This window comes from Schistocerca gregaria, chromosome 5 (genome assembly GCF_023897955.1).
Source record: "Schistocerca gregaria isolate iqSchGreg1 chromosome 5, iqSchGreg1.2, whole genome shotgun sequence".
Taxonomy (NCBI): domain Eukaryota; kingdom Metazoa; phylum Arthropoda; class Insecta; order Orthoptera; family Acrididae; genus Schistocerca; species Schistocerca gregaria.
Window position 1 is genome coordinate 131,097,105 of NC_064924.1, and position 15,721 is coordinate 131,112,825.

The 15,721-nt window shown below is 42.7% G+C and overlaps 1 protein-coding gene across 1 annotated transcript in view; it reads right to left on the minus strand.

The window, feature by feature from the left end:
* Window positions 1–15,721, minus strand: part of LOC126272079 (insulin receptor) — a 595,694-nt gene that overhangs the window by 538,014 nt on the left and 41,959 nt on the right. The gene's annotated exons all lie outside the window — the stretch shown is intronic.

The window sequence follows — 15,721 nt, forward strand, 5'->3', positions numbered from 1 at the left end:
ACGCAATCTGACTTCCAAAAATCCCTACAAACGAAAGGCCCGGACTAACATTAATCTATACCTTTCACAAATCACTTACCTCAGAAAAATCTTCGTTACTCGAACTACTGCAATACAGCGAGAGCCACTACTGCCAGCTAACTAAAAGAATCAAACTACGGAAGGCACTAACTACTGATAGGTATAGTTAGCAAATGAAAGATTTTAATAGAGAACAAACAGTGTATTTACCTTAATAGTCAAAATATATATGGTAGTTCATGACATCCAGTCTTACAAATTACAAAACTCCGCCATTTCTCTCCTCACATCCACCACTGCTGGCGGCTCGCCTCCAACTGCCCAACGCTAAGCGCTTTTAGCATCCAGCTGCCGCTGCCCGACACTACAATGGCAGACAATGCAAACTAGCCACAGACTGCGCACAGCACAGCCAGTGATTTTTCATACAGAGCGCTATGTGGCGTTACCAATAAGAAAACCTAAACAGCCTACTTACAAATTTCCTGTTTCCAAAAATTGCGCAGAAATTACCGATAGATCTTGACCATAAAGTTATGAGTTTTCATAACCTTGTTGTTCGTATGAGGCAAACACACAACTTTCCACTATCACAGATTGGAAATATGGATGTAACAGCGATGAACTTCGCCGGCCACTGTGGCCAAGCGGTTCTAGGGGCTTCAGTACGGAACAGCACGACCGCAACGGTCGTAGGTTCGAATCCTGCTTAGGGCATGGGTGTGTGTGTGTGTGATGTCCTTAGGTTAGTTAGGTTTAATTAGTTCTAAGTTCTAGGGGACTGATGACCTCAGATGTTAAGTCCCATAGTGCTCAGAGCCATTTGAACCGACGAACCCTCGATATAATTAACAACAGAAATGTGGAAACAAAGACGTAAAAACTGTTCAAGTCAGAAGTACAAGCCATGAAAAGACCCGGTTTACAGTTGTGTTAACAAGCATGGCACAAGGAACAAATTTAAGACCTGAGGCTATTTTCAAGCGGAAAACCGCTCCTAAAATGAAATTTCCACCAGGTATTTTTTTTTACATTTTCACGAAAAGGGATCATCCTAGCTACTTTCATATCCATAACCTCAACCTTGTTGATAAGGTAACCTGAATCCACCCAGCTTTCGCTCCCATACAACAAAGTTGGTCGAAAGATTGAACGGTGCACAGATAACTTAGTCTTGATACTGACTTCCCTCTTGCAGAAGATAGTAGATCGTAGCTGAGCGCTCACTGCATTAGCTTTGCTACACCTCGCTTCCAGTTCTTTCACTATGTTGCCATCCTGTGAGAATATGCATCCTAGTACTTGAAACCGTCCACCTGTTCTAACTTTGTTCCTCCTATTTGGGACTCAATCCGTTTACATCTCTTTCCCGCTGACATTACTTTCGTTTTGGAGATGCTAATCTTCATACCATAGTCCTTACATTTCTGATCTAGCTCTGAAATATTACTTTGCAAATTTTCAATCGAATCTGTCATCACAACTAAGTCATCCGCATTTGCAAGACTGCTTATTTTGTGTTCACATATCTTAATCCCACCCAGCCAGTCTATTGTTTTCATCATATGATCCATAAATAATATGAACAACATTGCAGACAGGTTGCAACCTTGTCTTACCCCTGAAACTACTCTGAACCGTGAACTCAATTTACCGTCAACTCTAACAGCTGCCTGACTATCTATGTAAAGACCTTCAATTGCTTGAAAAGTTTGCCTCATATTCCATAATCTCGTAGAACAGACAATAACTTCCTCCTAAGAACCCAGTCATACGCCTTTTCTAGATCTATAAAGCATAGATACAATTCCTTGTTCAACTCGTAACACTTCTCCATTATTTGCCGTAAGCTAAAGATCTGGTCCTGACAACCTCTAAGAGGCCTAAACCTACACTGATTTTCATCCAATTGGTCCTCAACTAATACTCGCACTTTCCTTTCAACAATACCTGAGAAGATTTTACCCACAACGCTGATTAAAGAGATATCTCTGTAGTTGTTACAATCTTTTCTGTTTCCATGTTTAAAGATTGGTGTGATTACTGCTTTTGTCCAGTCTGATGGAACCTGTCCCGACTCCCAGGCCATTTCAATTACCCTGAGTAGCCATTTAAGACCTGACATTGCACTGTATTTGATGAGTTTCGACTTAATTTCATCTACCCGAGCTGCTTTATTGCACTGCAATCTACTGACCATTTTCTCCACTTCCTGAAATGTGATCCTATTTCCATCATGATTCCTATCCCATTGTACCTCGAAATCTGAATCATTACTGGTCGTATTTTCACCTACATTGAGCAACTCTTCAATATATTCCCTCCATCTGCCCAAGGAATCCACAGGATTCACCAACAGTTTTCCTGACCTGGTCAGGTCCAAAATACTTGTCATTTCCTTCTTACTTCCCTTTCGAAGATTGCTAATTACACTCCAGAATGGTTTTGTAGCAGCTTGACCCAAAGTCTCCAACCTGTTTCCAAAGTCTTCCCAAGATTTCTTCTTGGATGCTGCAATTATCTGTTTTTTTTTTTTCTTGCTTCAACATAACTTTCTCTGTCTACCTGAGTTCTAGTATGTAGCCATTTTTGATACGCCTTCTTTTTCCTTTTACAGGCTGCCTTGACTGTGTCATTCCACCAAGCTGTTTGCTTCATCATACCTTTACACACATTACTGTTCCAAGACATTCTTTGGCCACTTCTAGTACTGTGTCCCTGTACCTTGTCCATTCCCCTTCTAATGACTGTAATTGACTACATTCAACTACCTGGTACCTTTCTGAGAACATTTTTATGTACTTGTGCCTGATTTCCTTATCCTGAAGTTTCTCCACTCTTATCCTCCTACATATGGACCTGACCTCCTGCACTTTCGGCCTCACAATCCCAGTTTCATTGCAGATTAAATAATGATCAGTGTCATCAAAGAATCCCCTGAATACACGTGTATCCCTAACAACCTTCCTGAATTCCTGATCTGTTATTATATAGTCAATGACAGATATGGTTCCAAACAACGAAAGCCATCATTTTCTTCGATGTGGTTCGCCAATAACTTCCTTTTGTTGGATTCGGTGGATCTTGGAACACACAAACAACTGACTGTTGTTTAATTTCCGAATCGTACAAGGTGTTTCAAAAAGAGAACTTTACAATTTTGAAAATTCATATACATTAATTCACAGTGGTGATTGTAATGTGAATTTGTAGAGAAATATTTCCTGTTTTGTCTCGTGTAGTTTGCTAGTGCCAAAACCGCACCGTAAGAAGCGCTAGCGGAAGTTGCCTTCACTGGACCCGAGCGTGCTAGCTGTGCGTTTTGGTTTGAAGAATCGAAGTCGGCGATAACAGTTCAGCGTAATTTCCGTACCAAGTACGCTAAAGATGATCAAGAACGAAATTTTTACTTCATGCACGATGGTGCACCACCCCACTACCACGCTGACGTCCGTGGTTTTCTCAGTGACCGCTTTCCAGTTCAATGGATTGGCCGTGATGCCCCGATTGCATGGCCCCCACGTTCCCCAGACCTGACACCACTCGATTTTTTTTTTTATGGAGGTTCATCAAGGACATCGTGTGGCGGCTGTTCTATCTGAACTTTGAGCAAGAATTTGCGCCGCCACTGAGCAAATTACACCTGTAACGCTACAGCGAGTTTGGGAAGAAATTGATTTCCGATGGTATGTGTGCAGGATAACCAACGGAAACCACATACAACGTCTTTAGTTTAAGGTTAAAAAACTTGATGTGTTTCCTTAAGAAATAACACAAAACCCAGCTCTATATCTTCTTTCAACAAATTTATATGAATTTTTGAAGTTGTAAAGTCCTTTTTTACCGTGTGTATCGAAGTTTCCCCTCCTGTTGTACACGTATTTTCCATTTCGTCGCTCGAAATTGGTTGAGAAGTTATTTACATCAACTGACATGCGTCTGTTTCTGTTTCGTTTGAATCATGTGAAATCCGCCAAGAACAGATGCTTTTCACAGCTAAACATAATGTGGTACAGTCCAGTGAAGTCTCTCTCTCACTCACGGTAGGCCACACGCCAGTCGTTTCAGTCACGATACGCACAGAGTGGATAGTTTGGAACAACAATCTATTCTGGTCTACCTTCACGTAATTCATCGCTGACTGAAGCACGTCCACCTAGAAATTATATGTATCAGTAGTGAACTTTTCTGAGGGTGAATTTTTACCAATAATTGAACAAATAAATCTAGGCGTCGTTGTTTCGTTAGACTCTTAAAATCATAAGAAAACTAGTCTACCAAAATAAAAACCTCTAAGTCAACTGAAGAGACACACCTCGAACTTAACTGTTTATTGTACCTGGCAGGCTGAAGTACAGGACTGTAATGCCGTCCGCACACGGAGCGACTGAAAAGCGACGCTACAGACAGGCGATCTACATCGGCAATTACTTGCGGACTAGCTGGCAACTCGGAAATGAGAAACTGCAGCTGCCGTGAGCGTGCGCGACCATCTTTTGGTTACACGCGGTATGTCGGTCACAGATTCAAGCTCAAAGAGTGAAGTGGTTCTCCATTATTCTTACACACTACTTAACCTAAATTATGCTAAGGACAAACACACACACCCATGCCCGAACCTCCGCCGGGACCAGCCACACAGTCCATGACTGCAGCGCCTTAGACCGCTCGGCTAATCCCGCGCGGCGCATAAGTACAAAAAAAATTAAAACATATTATAATATTCTATTGTGTGACGAGGAGCCTTAGTCGTTCGTTAAAATTACCTTGTCAAGTGGAAACGAACAGTGAAAAGTCGTATACTTCCGATACGTATAAATACAGTGGTGTTCGCATAAAAATAATAACGAGCACTAACCACTATGACCACGCCGGCCGGTGTGGCCGAGCGGTTGTAGGCGCTTCAGTCGGGAATCGCGCGACCGCTACGGTCGCAGGTTCTAATCCTGCCTTGGATGTGGGTGTGTGTGATGTCCTTAGGTTAGTTGCATTGTCCGTTCTAGGACTGCTTCTATTTTTAAAAATATTGGGAATCCGATGTACTGATATTTAAGAAAATATCATTATCGGCCATCGATACACCGAAAAATCAGTATTGTTACATCTATATATCGACGGAAAAATTACGACGAACCGACGAAAAAAATATCGGCAGCGCATTGTAAATATACTGCCAGATTTAGATCTGTGCGGTAGCGTTCTCGCTTCCTGCGGGTTCGATACCCGGCGGGGTCAGGGATTTTTCCTATTTCGAGATGACTGGCTGTTGTTGCGTCGTCTTCATCATCATCATCATCATCAAACGAAGCAAATTCTGGATTCATCCGTACAACCAAAAAAATACAGGCTGCACACTGCATGTAACAGCTAAGGGGCTGCAACACGCAGATTCGAAATTCACAGCTTTTTACAGAAAGACTAAGCAGGACAACAATCATATGGCACAGTTGATTTCCATCGCTACTTTTCTTTTGAAAATAGCCAAATGTTCAGATTTATATAAATGGAAATGTGGTAAGAATGGTTCTAAGCATTGTGGGACTTAACATCTGAGGTCATCAGTCCCCTCGAACTTAAAAAAAAAAAGGTTCAAATGGTTCTGAGCACTATGGGATTTCACATCCGAGGTCATCAGTCCCCTAGAACTTAGAACTACTTAAACCTAACTAACCTAAGGACGTCACACACATCCACATCTGAGGCAGGATTCGAACCGCTCGACCACACCGGCCGGCGTGGTGATAGTGGTTAGTGCTCGTTATCGTTTGTATGTTAACACCTCTCTATTTACACGTATCGAAGGTTTGCGGCTTTTCACTGATCATTTCCACTTGACAACGTAATTTTACCGAACGACCAAGGCTGCTCGTCACACAAAGGAATACTATACTATGGTTTACAATTTTTTTTTTTTTACATATGCTTCCGCTGACGTATCGATAATGTCACTCTAAACAACAGATGTACAGTAAACTACACGAGTAATACGAAATTCTTTTTCCACTTCAAACCGCGCTTTCTCTGTCAAATCTCCACTGCAGTAATCTCGGAGCTTGTTCTTGTATAAAGTGGGACGTACTTAGAATTCCCGCACAAAGCTAATGTTAACAACCTGTTCGTTTACCTTCATATTAAACCAATACATAGTTGTAAATGATAATTAACTGAAACCCTCAGCTGCTGACAGGTGTTGTTGATATACTTCGATGGGGACAGCTGAAAATGTGTGCCCCGAGCGGGACTCGAATCCGGGATCTCCTGCCTACATGGTAGACGCTCTATCCGTCTGAGCCACCAAGGACACAGATGAATCGCGCGACTGCAGCAGACATGCCAACCTTCAAAAGTGAAAAATCAGGAGAATTTTAGCGGTGTACTATTGTGAATTACAACACATTCCTGACGATTAAAGTTGCAATAATTCAATAACTGTAATAATTCTATTACATTTGCTTTATTATTTACATGTAAATACTAAATAATGGACATATCTGAGCCTTCGAACTGTATAATTTATCGTTCAACATGCTAAACAATATGAATGATGAGCTCGGCAGGTTTCTTTGGATTTACACATATTCTAATGAAGCAGTCTCGAGAGAACTACAGTTCGAAATCACGACCCGATGAAACAAATTAACGTATATTATATTTCTGTTTTGACATTAGCACAGTTTTTGAATGAATAAATCACTGTTAAATGATCATACGTTTTCATTTCATAATGCAACCCATATTTCCATGGCATCTTATATCCGTAAGACATCTTTCCCAAATTTAAATCAATTTTATACAGGATGTGCATGTTAGGCTTAGCAAATAATCTGAATAGTTTGTCAGTCTGAATTTGTCTGATTACGGTAATTACTTATTCAGCACACCCGTAGCTGACTTAGCCTTCTTCAAAAACTCTGAACTAAATTTCTGCTCAAAGCACTTGCCTTTTTTAACTGATTTTAAAATCAAAAATTTCTCCTAAGACGTTTCTGAAAGCATTGACCTGAACTGAGTTTTGGTCTTTATAACTGTACTAAAAATTCTCTCACATTCCGCAAACATTTATCTCTCTAACCTCCCCCTAGGCGGCTTAATTTCCCCTAAATTTAGGGGGAAATCCCCTAACGTGGCAACACTGCCTTTTAGACACAACAATGTTTATAACCTCGCTTGGAACAACTATCGACTACTCCTTGTCCACGATAACTTTACGATTGCGCTGGTGCTACCAGAAGCGGAGGAAATTGGTACTAGTTGAAAGTTATTCATTTGTCTCCGAACGCTACCAACGATAAGTTCCTTAGGCCGGTATTACACTATCAAATTTCTTTGACAAAGATTTGATCAAAGATGTGATCAAATAGTCCGTCAAATATATTTGACAAAGATCTTTGACGTAGCGCTAGAAGGGGTATTACACTGTCATCATATTTTTCATCAATGTTCAAGATGGCTGACAACAACACCTTGTTATTAACCACAGCAGTTGCATGTACCACAATTGCAATGTGTGCATATGCGGAAGAGAAGCAGGGGAAAAAAAGGAAACATAGCTGGGTGAAGCCGTGGGTTTTACGACGACACGATAAAAGCATTCAACAAAACTTGTTACGTGAGCTTATAGTGAAGGACGTCAAGTCATGCATCCATTACTTAAGAATGGACAACCACACATTTCTGTATGTGCTCAATGAAGTGAATCCTCATTCTCATATCACAAAGCACAATATTCACTTAAGAACTGCTACATCTGCAGAAGACAAGCTCACTGTAACAGAGTCCTTGCTATGGGAGAGGGTTGGGTTAGGTTAGGTTAGGTCTCCAATCTTCGTTATCTATTTTTGTATTCAGCGTGCCTCACGTTGTGAAGCGCCTCATCAGCTTCCATACATCTCTCTTAATTATGTAGTTGTCGGCACACATCAATTGTATTTACCCGCAATGTTTATAAAAACACCACAGACGACAGAATGCAGCGATGCTAGCGCTCCATGTGGTAGCCTGTCACACTGCAGTGAACAGAAGACAAGCGACTTCTTTGGTCAAATCTACAGCGAGGCCCTAGATTTGATCAAATACTGGACGACATTTGACAAAGTTCCCTATTACACCATCAAATATCTTTGACAAAGATATTTGACAAAGAAATTTGATAGTGTAATTCCGTGCTTACTTCCGTGTAGATATGAAGCGCGAGCTACGCCTACTGCCGCTCCCGATAGCCACCGCACGAATCTTCCAGATTAACATAGACAAGTAGCATCCATACATTGCCATCTAACAACATATCGAAGGCGCAGGATTTTCAAATAGTAAGGAAAGTATTGAAACTGCTCTGAGAATCGGGAGATCGGTCTTCACGGTCGGGAGATGGGGAGGAAGAAGGAAAAATCGGGAGAGTTGGCACGTCTGCTGCAGGGATAAGTCCCATCTTCATAAATACAGAGTTGTGTTAGAGGACAGGATGCAACTCAGATAGCTTGGCAACGCGGGCGCAGAATCGCTGGCAACTGGTTGGCAGCGCGTTGGAAGTCTCTCTGCAGTCGCGCCATCTGCGGTGCCGCATTTAACGGCACAGGAAGTGATTCGCTGCCGACCGTTACCAGCTCCCATCGGCGAGTTGCTTTCGAGTCTGTCTGTGTGCGGAGCGCCAAGGGGCTAGAGGCACGCACGCGGCAACATGTGCGCACGCGCCTGAGTCGCCGCCACCATCTCGGAAGCGCTGACCAACTACTTGCGTCAGTGAAGGTGGACGCCCGGCACAGAATGCCTCCACAGCCGGGTCGCTGACCGCCTCCACGTGGTCAACTGTCAGCGGAAAAGCTGTTTAACTAGCCGCCGACCCTACCGACTCACACTGGCGAGTCTCGGTAAGTCGGGAATTATTCCGGCGGGGGCGGCGCACACAGTCATGGAAGGAGGGTATAGCGTGTGCGCATTTTACTGTAATATGCATTAGAGCTGATGATAAAATACCATATATCGATCTTTTCAATAAGTATCTATGAACATTGGCGATATTCTTCGCTCATATATCGATACATCGATATCATGATAGAAATATCGAATGACGATACTTTTTTAATATTTTTTCACATTTTTCAGTTAATATTTAAAAGTTCTCTTTTGAAACTGTAGAACAACATAATTTTATTTTCTCTCTGTGAAGGAGTGTTACTACGTTTTGAGCTTACATTACATCCGGTCTTTCTCTTTGATTATGTGACGCAAGTATAGATGGAACGAAAGAAGTAGTCCGATTGCAGTGTGGGTGGCGGTGTGAATGGAATAATAAGATTTACCAACTGTGACATGTTTTTTATTTCAGTCTTTGATCACGATATGAATTCTTTAGACCAGGGCTTCCCAACGTGTGGTCTGCGGACCCCTTGGGGGTCCGCCGGCTCTTTCTAGGGGGTCCGCGGCCACCTTTCACCAAATCGTGTAAAATAATGAGTAAAATTATTGAAAAAAATGTGAAAATCAAATTCATCACTATTGTTTTTCGTGTGAACTGTACTTTTACTTCCGGTTGTATCCCCAAGCAGCCTTTGAGGTTCCTAAGTGAGAACGTACACACAGTTTAGTGCCGGAGAATGCGGCTTCTCTGATCGACTGTTTAGCAACAATACGGGGGTCGTTTGTGCGCAGGCTCACGGCGCTAGATGCGCTGAAACCTTTTACGCATGCGCGGAGCGAGCTTTGTCGACCAATCACAGCGCTCGATCATTAAATGTTAAAGTTGCTTTGTCAGTGCACTACCTATTTGATAAGTCGATTTGTGACCATATTATTACTTCTAACATGGATCGGTGGCTGAAGTCAGGATCATTGAAGAAGGGTGCAGTTTCTCCACCGCCTTCCCAACAAGGGAAGTTTCCAGTTGAAATGAATGAGAAGGGAGGACGATCAAAGAAAGACTTTACATACATTTGAACTTTTTTTTCGGATATTACGGAAAACCACACACACACACACGACTGTTACGTAATATGCATGCTTCTTACACAACAGTAGCCAAATAGTGGAAGTGAACAGATCATAAGCGGCAGCTTGTCAACAGCAAACAGTTTGCACGTGACGTTGATTGCTCTTGGAGGAAGACAGCTCCATCGTCTGAAATTTCAGTTACCAAGTAATTTTAATCAGACTATAGTGTGTTGAACAAAGGGAGTAAATCCACTAGCAAGTGTCTGGATACAGTGGGAATTCAAACTGGATCGTTAATTTCAAGTTGTTTTCATTCATCTCTAAACCAAAGACTATTGATACTTCGGGGGGGGGGGGGGGGATGGGGGGTCATTGGGAACATGGTACTTGCATTAAGAGGCTTTCAGTTCCCATGGGTTTCGCTCTGAAATTTAAAGTTACTGTGCTCTTGACTGACTAGGGGTCCGCCATGGATTTTCGACTGAAGAAGGGGTCCGCCAGCTGAAAAGGTTGGGAAGCCCTGCTTTAGACGATGACCGGTTTCAGTCCGTAATATCTTTTTTACACCATGTCAGAAAGTGATAAGGCCATAATGACATCATGCTGATTATATTTATATGTTTTGACAACACCATTATAGTTCAAATGGCTCTGAGCACTATGGGACTTAACATCTATGGTCATCAGTCCCCTAGAACTTAGAACTACTTAAACCTAACTAGCCTACGGACAACACACAACACCCGGCCATCATGAGGCAGACTCTCCGCCGGGAATCGAACCCGGGAACCCGGGCGCGGAAAGCGAGAACGCTACCGCACGACCACGAAATGCGGGCACGCCATTATGGCCTTATCACTTTAGGACATGGTGTAAAAAAGATCTGAGGATGGTCATTACGAACTGAAACCGGCCATAGTCTAAAGAATTCATATTGTGATCAAAGATGAAACAAAAAACATTTAATAAGCTTTACGATGTGAAGAAATAGCACACCAGTTGCGCTAAAAACAATTTCTATAGCAATTAGTGTGCTATTTCTTCACATCGGGATTCTTCAGGAACAGTTGCTGAAAATGATGAACAAGAATGTAAATGACAAGATTGGTCTTTACGGTGGGTGGAGACGTGCGAGCGGAAATGTGACGCAATCGGCGCTGCTAACAAAACCTCAACTTTTAGCTTCACTACGCAATTCTGGCACAACAGCTGCTAGGTTGCTGGCATTTGCAGAAATAAAAAGCAGGTGATTCGACTTGGAGCGTTCCGGACCAATTGGACACCTTTTATTGTTCCACTTACAAGCAGTTACCACTGTTAGCAACGTAGTTATCGCCAAGCGTGAACGTGCAATGTTTTCTTTTCAATTCTGGCTCCAAGGGTGATAGGCAGGGTCGTAGCTTGTTGGTGTACAGAATATCTAATAATAAATCACTACTTAAATATACAGCTCTCAAACCGGCAGTGCATTTACAACGTGCAGCCGATATTTCTACAGGCAGGTACGTCGATAATTCTTCTGTTGATACATCGAGATGTAGACACCTTTCTTCGATATATCGAGAGCTTGTAATGGCATTTTATTAAATTACCGATACATCGGATTCCCGATATTTTTAAAAATATCATCAGTCCTACTATGCAGCTGTACACCAAAGTGGGTTTGCCGAAACTAGTTTGAACCGAATTGCAGATTGCCTATACAGGGTGGTCGGAAATTCCCGTTACAAACTTCTAGGACATGTAGAAGATAATGGGTACATAACATTTTGAATAGGAATCCATGTCCGGTAACGTTTCCGTTCTGCGACAGTTTCAATGCAGGTGATTATCTCATCCACACCCACGTGAGGAATGTACTTAGGCGTGACCCAGGACAATTGTTGCAAGAATACTGACTCATTGCGGTTATTATTTACGCTTTTGCATTACAACTTACACCTTATGGTTTATATTAGTCGACAACAAGAACCCAGCGTCTACGACAACAACCATACCGTACCCAATACATTATAACAGCGGCTTGATGTTGAGACCACCAACTTTGTTACACACATTGTACCTCCGAGGCATGTTCTGGTACACTCTCTCCATCCCACCTGGTGTCTCTTTAGTGTCTCGTGCAGCGGCCAGAACTCGTGCCAGCAGATCTTCCTCTGTCTCTACAGGTGTCTCATAAATTACGCTCTTCATAAGACCCCACAAGAAGAAATCCACAGGGGTTAAATGCGGCGATCGTGGCGGCCACGCGGTTGGGCCACCACGGCCTATCCATCCTTCACCATACCGTATGTTGAGATGTCTCCAGGAAGCCAGTGAAAAGTGAGGTGGTGCTCCGTCATGCTGAAATCACATTTCCTGAAGGACAATCTGGCGCATCTACCAAGAACGGGTCCATTACGTGTCGTAAGACTAAGTATGCGAGACCCGTGAGTTTGGATGGAAGGAGGTATGGTTCTATCACATGACCGTCCAGAATACCTGCCCACAGGTTAATTCCAAGCTTGTCTTGAAATCCCTGAAAATGCGGGGCATGAGGCTTTTCGTCCGCCCAGACGTGGCTATTTCGAGCATTCCGAACACAATCCTTGTGAACCAACATTCATCTGTAAAGAGAACTCGACGTGGAAACGGGCGCGTCGATGCAACGGTGGAGGAACCATGTGCAGAAGGCGACGCCTTGTGGCAAGTCTGCTACACCCATAGCGTGTACCCTTTGTAAGTGGTACGGATGTAATTGTTGCTGATGCAGGACGTCCAAGACGGTACCTGTGATTAACAGCCCTTGCACGTTAACAGCCCTTGCACGTGCAATTGTTCGCTAACTCGTTGACGGGCTATCTTCAATGCGATGCAGTACACCTTCTTCAAAGTCGCCGTGGAGCACCACAGTCCTTCCTCCTCACGGTGAAGTTACCCGTTTCTCGTAGTCGTTGTGTAACTCGGGCAAACAGTTTGTGCGATGGAGTGTGACGGTGTGGAAGACGTTCGTGATACAGTAGACTAGCAGCTCTTCCGTTACTTCCAGCTTCGCCATACACAATGAGCATGTCTGTGTATTCTGCAAACGTGTACTGCACCATGTTTCCTGTATCGGTGATGCACAGGTGTTGACTTGGTCTCACAGGAAAGCGGACAATAAGTGACATCTGGGGATCGTTTGGCGCAGTGCACGTCATCGTGTCTACCCTGTTGCATGGCAGGACAGGGAACTCTCAGACGTTTCTGTTGCCCTAAGCAGACGTTGACGAGGAACACATCTGAATTGAAACTGCCGTGGAACGGAAACGATACGATTCCGGACATGGATTCCTATTCAAAATGTTCTGTACTCGCTACGGTCTTAGAAGATTGTAACGGGAATTTTCGACCATCCTGTTTAACTGCTTCCAGGGACAACAAAATTTTGACTTTTAATATTTAAAATGGCGATATAATCTGCCCATTAAACATTAGGTTCAACACAGCAAGTCAAATATTACAGTTAGAAACGGTGTATGCGTCTTAGGTAGTCGAGCGGTCTAAGGCGCTGCAGTCATGGACTGTGGGTCTGGTCCCGGCGGAGGTTCGAGTCCTCAAAATGGTTCAAATGGCTCTGAGCACTATGGGACTTAACTTCTGTGGTCATCAATCCCCTAGAACTTAAAACTACTTAAACCTAACTAACCTAAGGATATCACACACATCCATGCCCGAGGCACGATTCGAACCTGCGACCGTAGCAGTCGCGCGATTCCAGACTGTAGCGCCTAGAACCGCTCGACCACTCCGGCCGGCTTCGAGTTCTCCCTCGGGCATGGGTGTGTGTGTTTGTCCTTAGGATAATTTAGCTGCTTACAGGAATAATATACAGAAGAATGGAAAAGAAAATTGAGAATGCGCTAGGTGACGACCAGTTTGGCTTTAGGAACAGTAAAGGCACGAGAGAGACAATTCTGACGTTACGGCTAATGATGGAAGCAAGGCTAAAGAAAAATCAAGACACGTTCATAGGATTTGTCGACCTGGAAAAAGCGTTCGACAATATAAAATAGTGCAAGCTGTTCGAGATTCTGATAAAAGTTGGGGTAGCTATAGCAAGAGACGGGTCATATACAATATGTACAACAATCAAGAGGGAATAATAAGAGTGGACGATCAAGAACGAAGTGCTCGTATTAAGAAGGGTGTAAGACAAGGCTGTAGCCTTTCGCCCCTACTCTTCAATCTGTACAACGAGGAAGCAATGATGGAAATAAAAGAAAGGTTCAGGAGTGGAATTAAAATACAAGGTGAAAGGATATCAATGATACGATTCGCTGATGACATTGCTTAAATGATCTGCTGAACGGAATGAACAGTGTAATGAGTACACTGTATGGTTTGAGAGTAAATCGGAGAAAGACGAAGGTAATGAGAAGTAGTAGAAATGAGAACAGCGAGAAACTTAACATCAGGATTGATGGTCACGAAGTCAATGAAGTTAAGGAATTCTGCTACCTAGGCAGTAAAATAACCAATGACGGACGGAGCGCAAGGAGGACATCAAAAGCAGACTCGCTATGGCAAAAAAGGCATTTCTGGCCAAGAGAAGTCTACTAATATCAAATACCGGCCTTAATTTGAGGAAGAAATTTCTGAGGATGTACGTCTGGAGTACAGCATTGTATGGTAGTGAATCATGGACTGTGGGAAAACCGGAACAGAAGAGAATCGAAGCATTTGAGATGTGGTGCTATAGACGAATGTTGAAAGTTAGGTGGACTGATAAGGAAAGGAATGGGGAGGTTCTACGCAGAATCGGAGAGGAAAGGAATATGTGGCAAACACTGATAAGGAGAAGGGACAGGATGATAGGACATCTGCTAAGACACGAGGGAATGACTTCCATGGTACTAGAGGGAGTTGTAGAGGGCAAAAACTGTAGAGGAAGACAGAGATTGGAATACGACAAGCAAATAATTGAGGACGTAGGTTGCAAGTGCTACTCTGAGATGAAGAGGTTAGCACAGGAAAGGAATTCGTGGCGTGCCGCATCAAACCAGTCAGTAGACTGATGACAAGAAAAACTTAGGGACTGATGACCTTAGAAGTTGAGATTCCACACACTTTTTTTTTTTTTTTTTTTTTTTTTTTTTTGTTGGGCAAATACCCAGACTGCGATCACTCAGTATTTGAGAATGAGAGTACATAGTGGCTTGCAACAAGCTTTACTCATAATTTCAAACCATTACGAAACTTCTTTTGGGTGGCATCACCCATAAAATAATGAAAGAAAAAAGTTAATCACTTACCACGTTTTGCTGTTCATGCACTAACACTGCCTCATCTTTTAACTCTTTTCTTCTTTACTACTAACTGATTTCGTAACACAGTTTACAAGCAGTGTCCACATACAGCACTGAATGTACCTGTACAGTTGTATCATTATACGACACATGCTGCAGCAGATACGTAGTTATAAACATTGTGATTGGTGAAAAACCAAACGGAGCGAAAATTTCCCGGAATATAGTCATCCTGTGTTTGATAGTGAGAGCATTTAGTTACTTTAATCAGACTGTAAACATAATTTCAAACCTTTTCTATTCTTCTTCTCGCTTACAGGCTTAAAATCAAATATTAGTAACTTAATTACAAGTCAATTACCGTTTTAACGTGGGAGTTCGATTCTTAAAAAATCAGGAGTATGAGAATAATTAGTGAGCATTACTTACTCAAGGATCCAGTGCCTACGTTGTCTAATAACTAGCATGTGGTGTCCTCAGCTGAGTATAGCCCATTACTGGACACA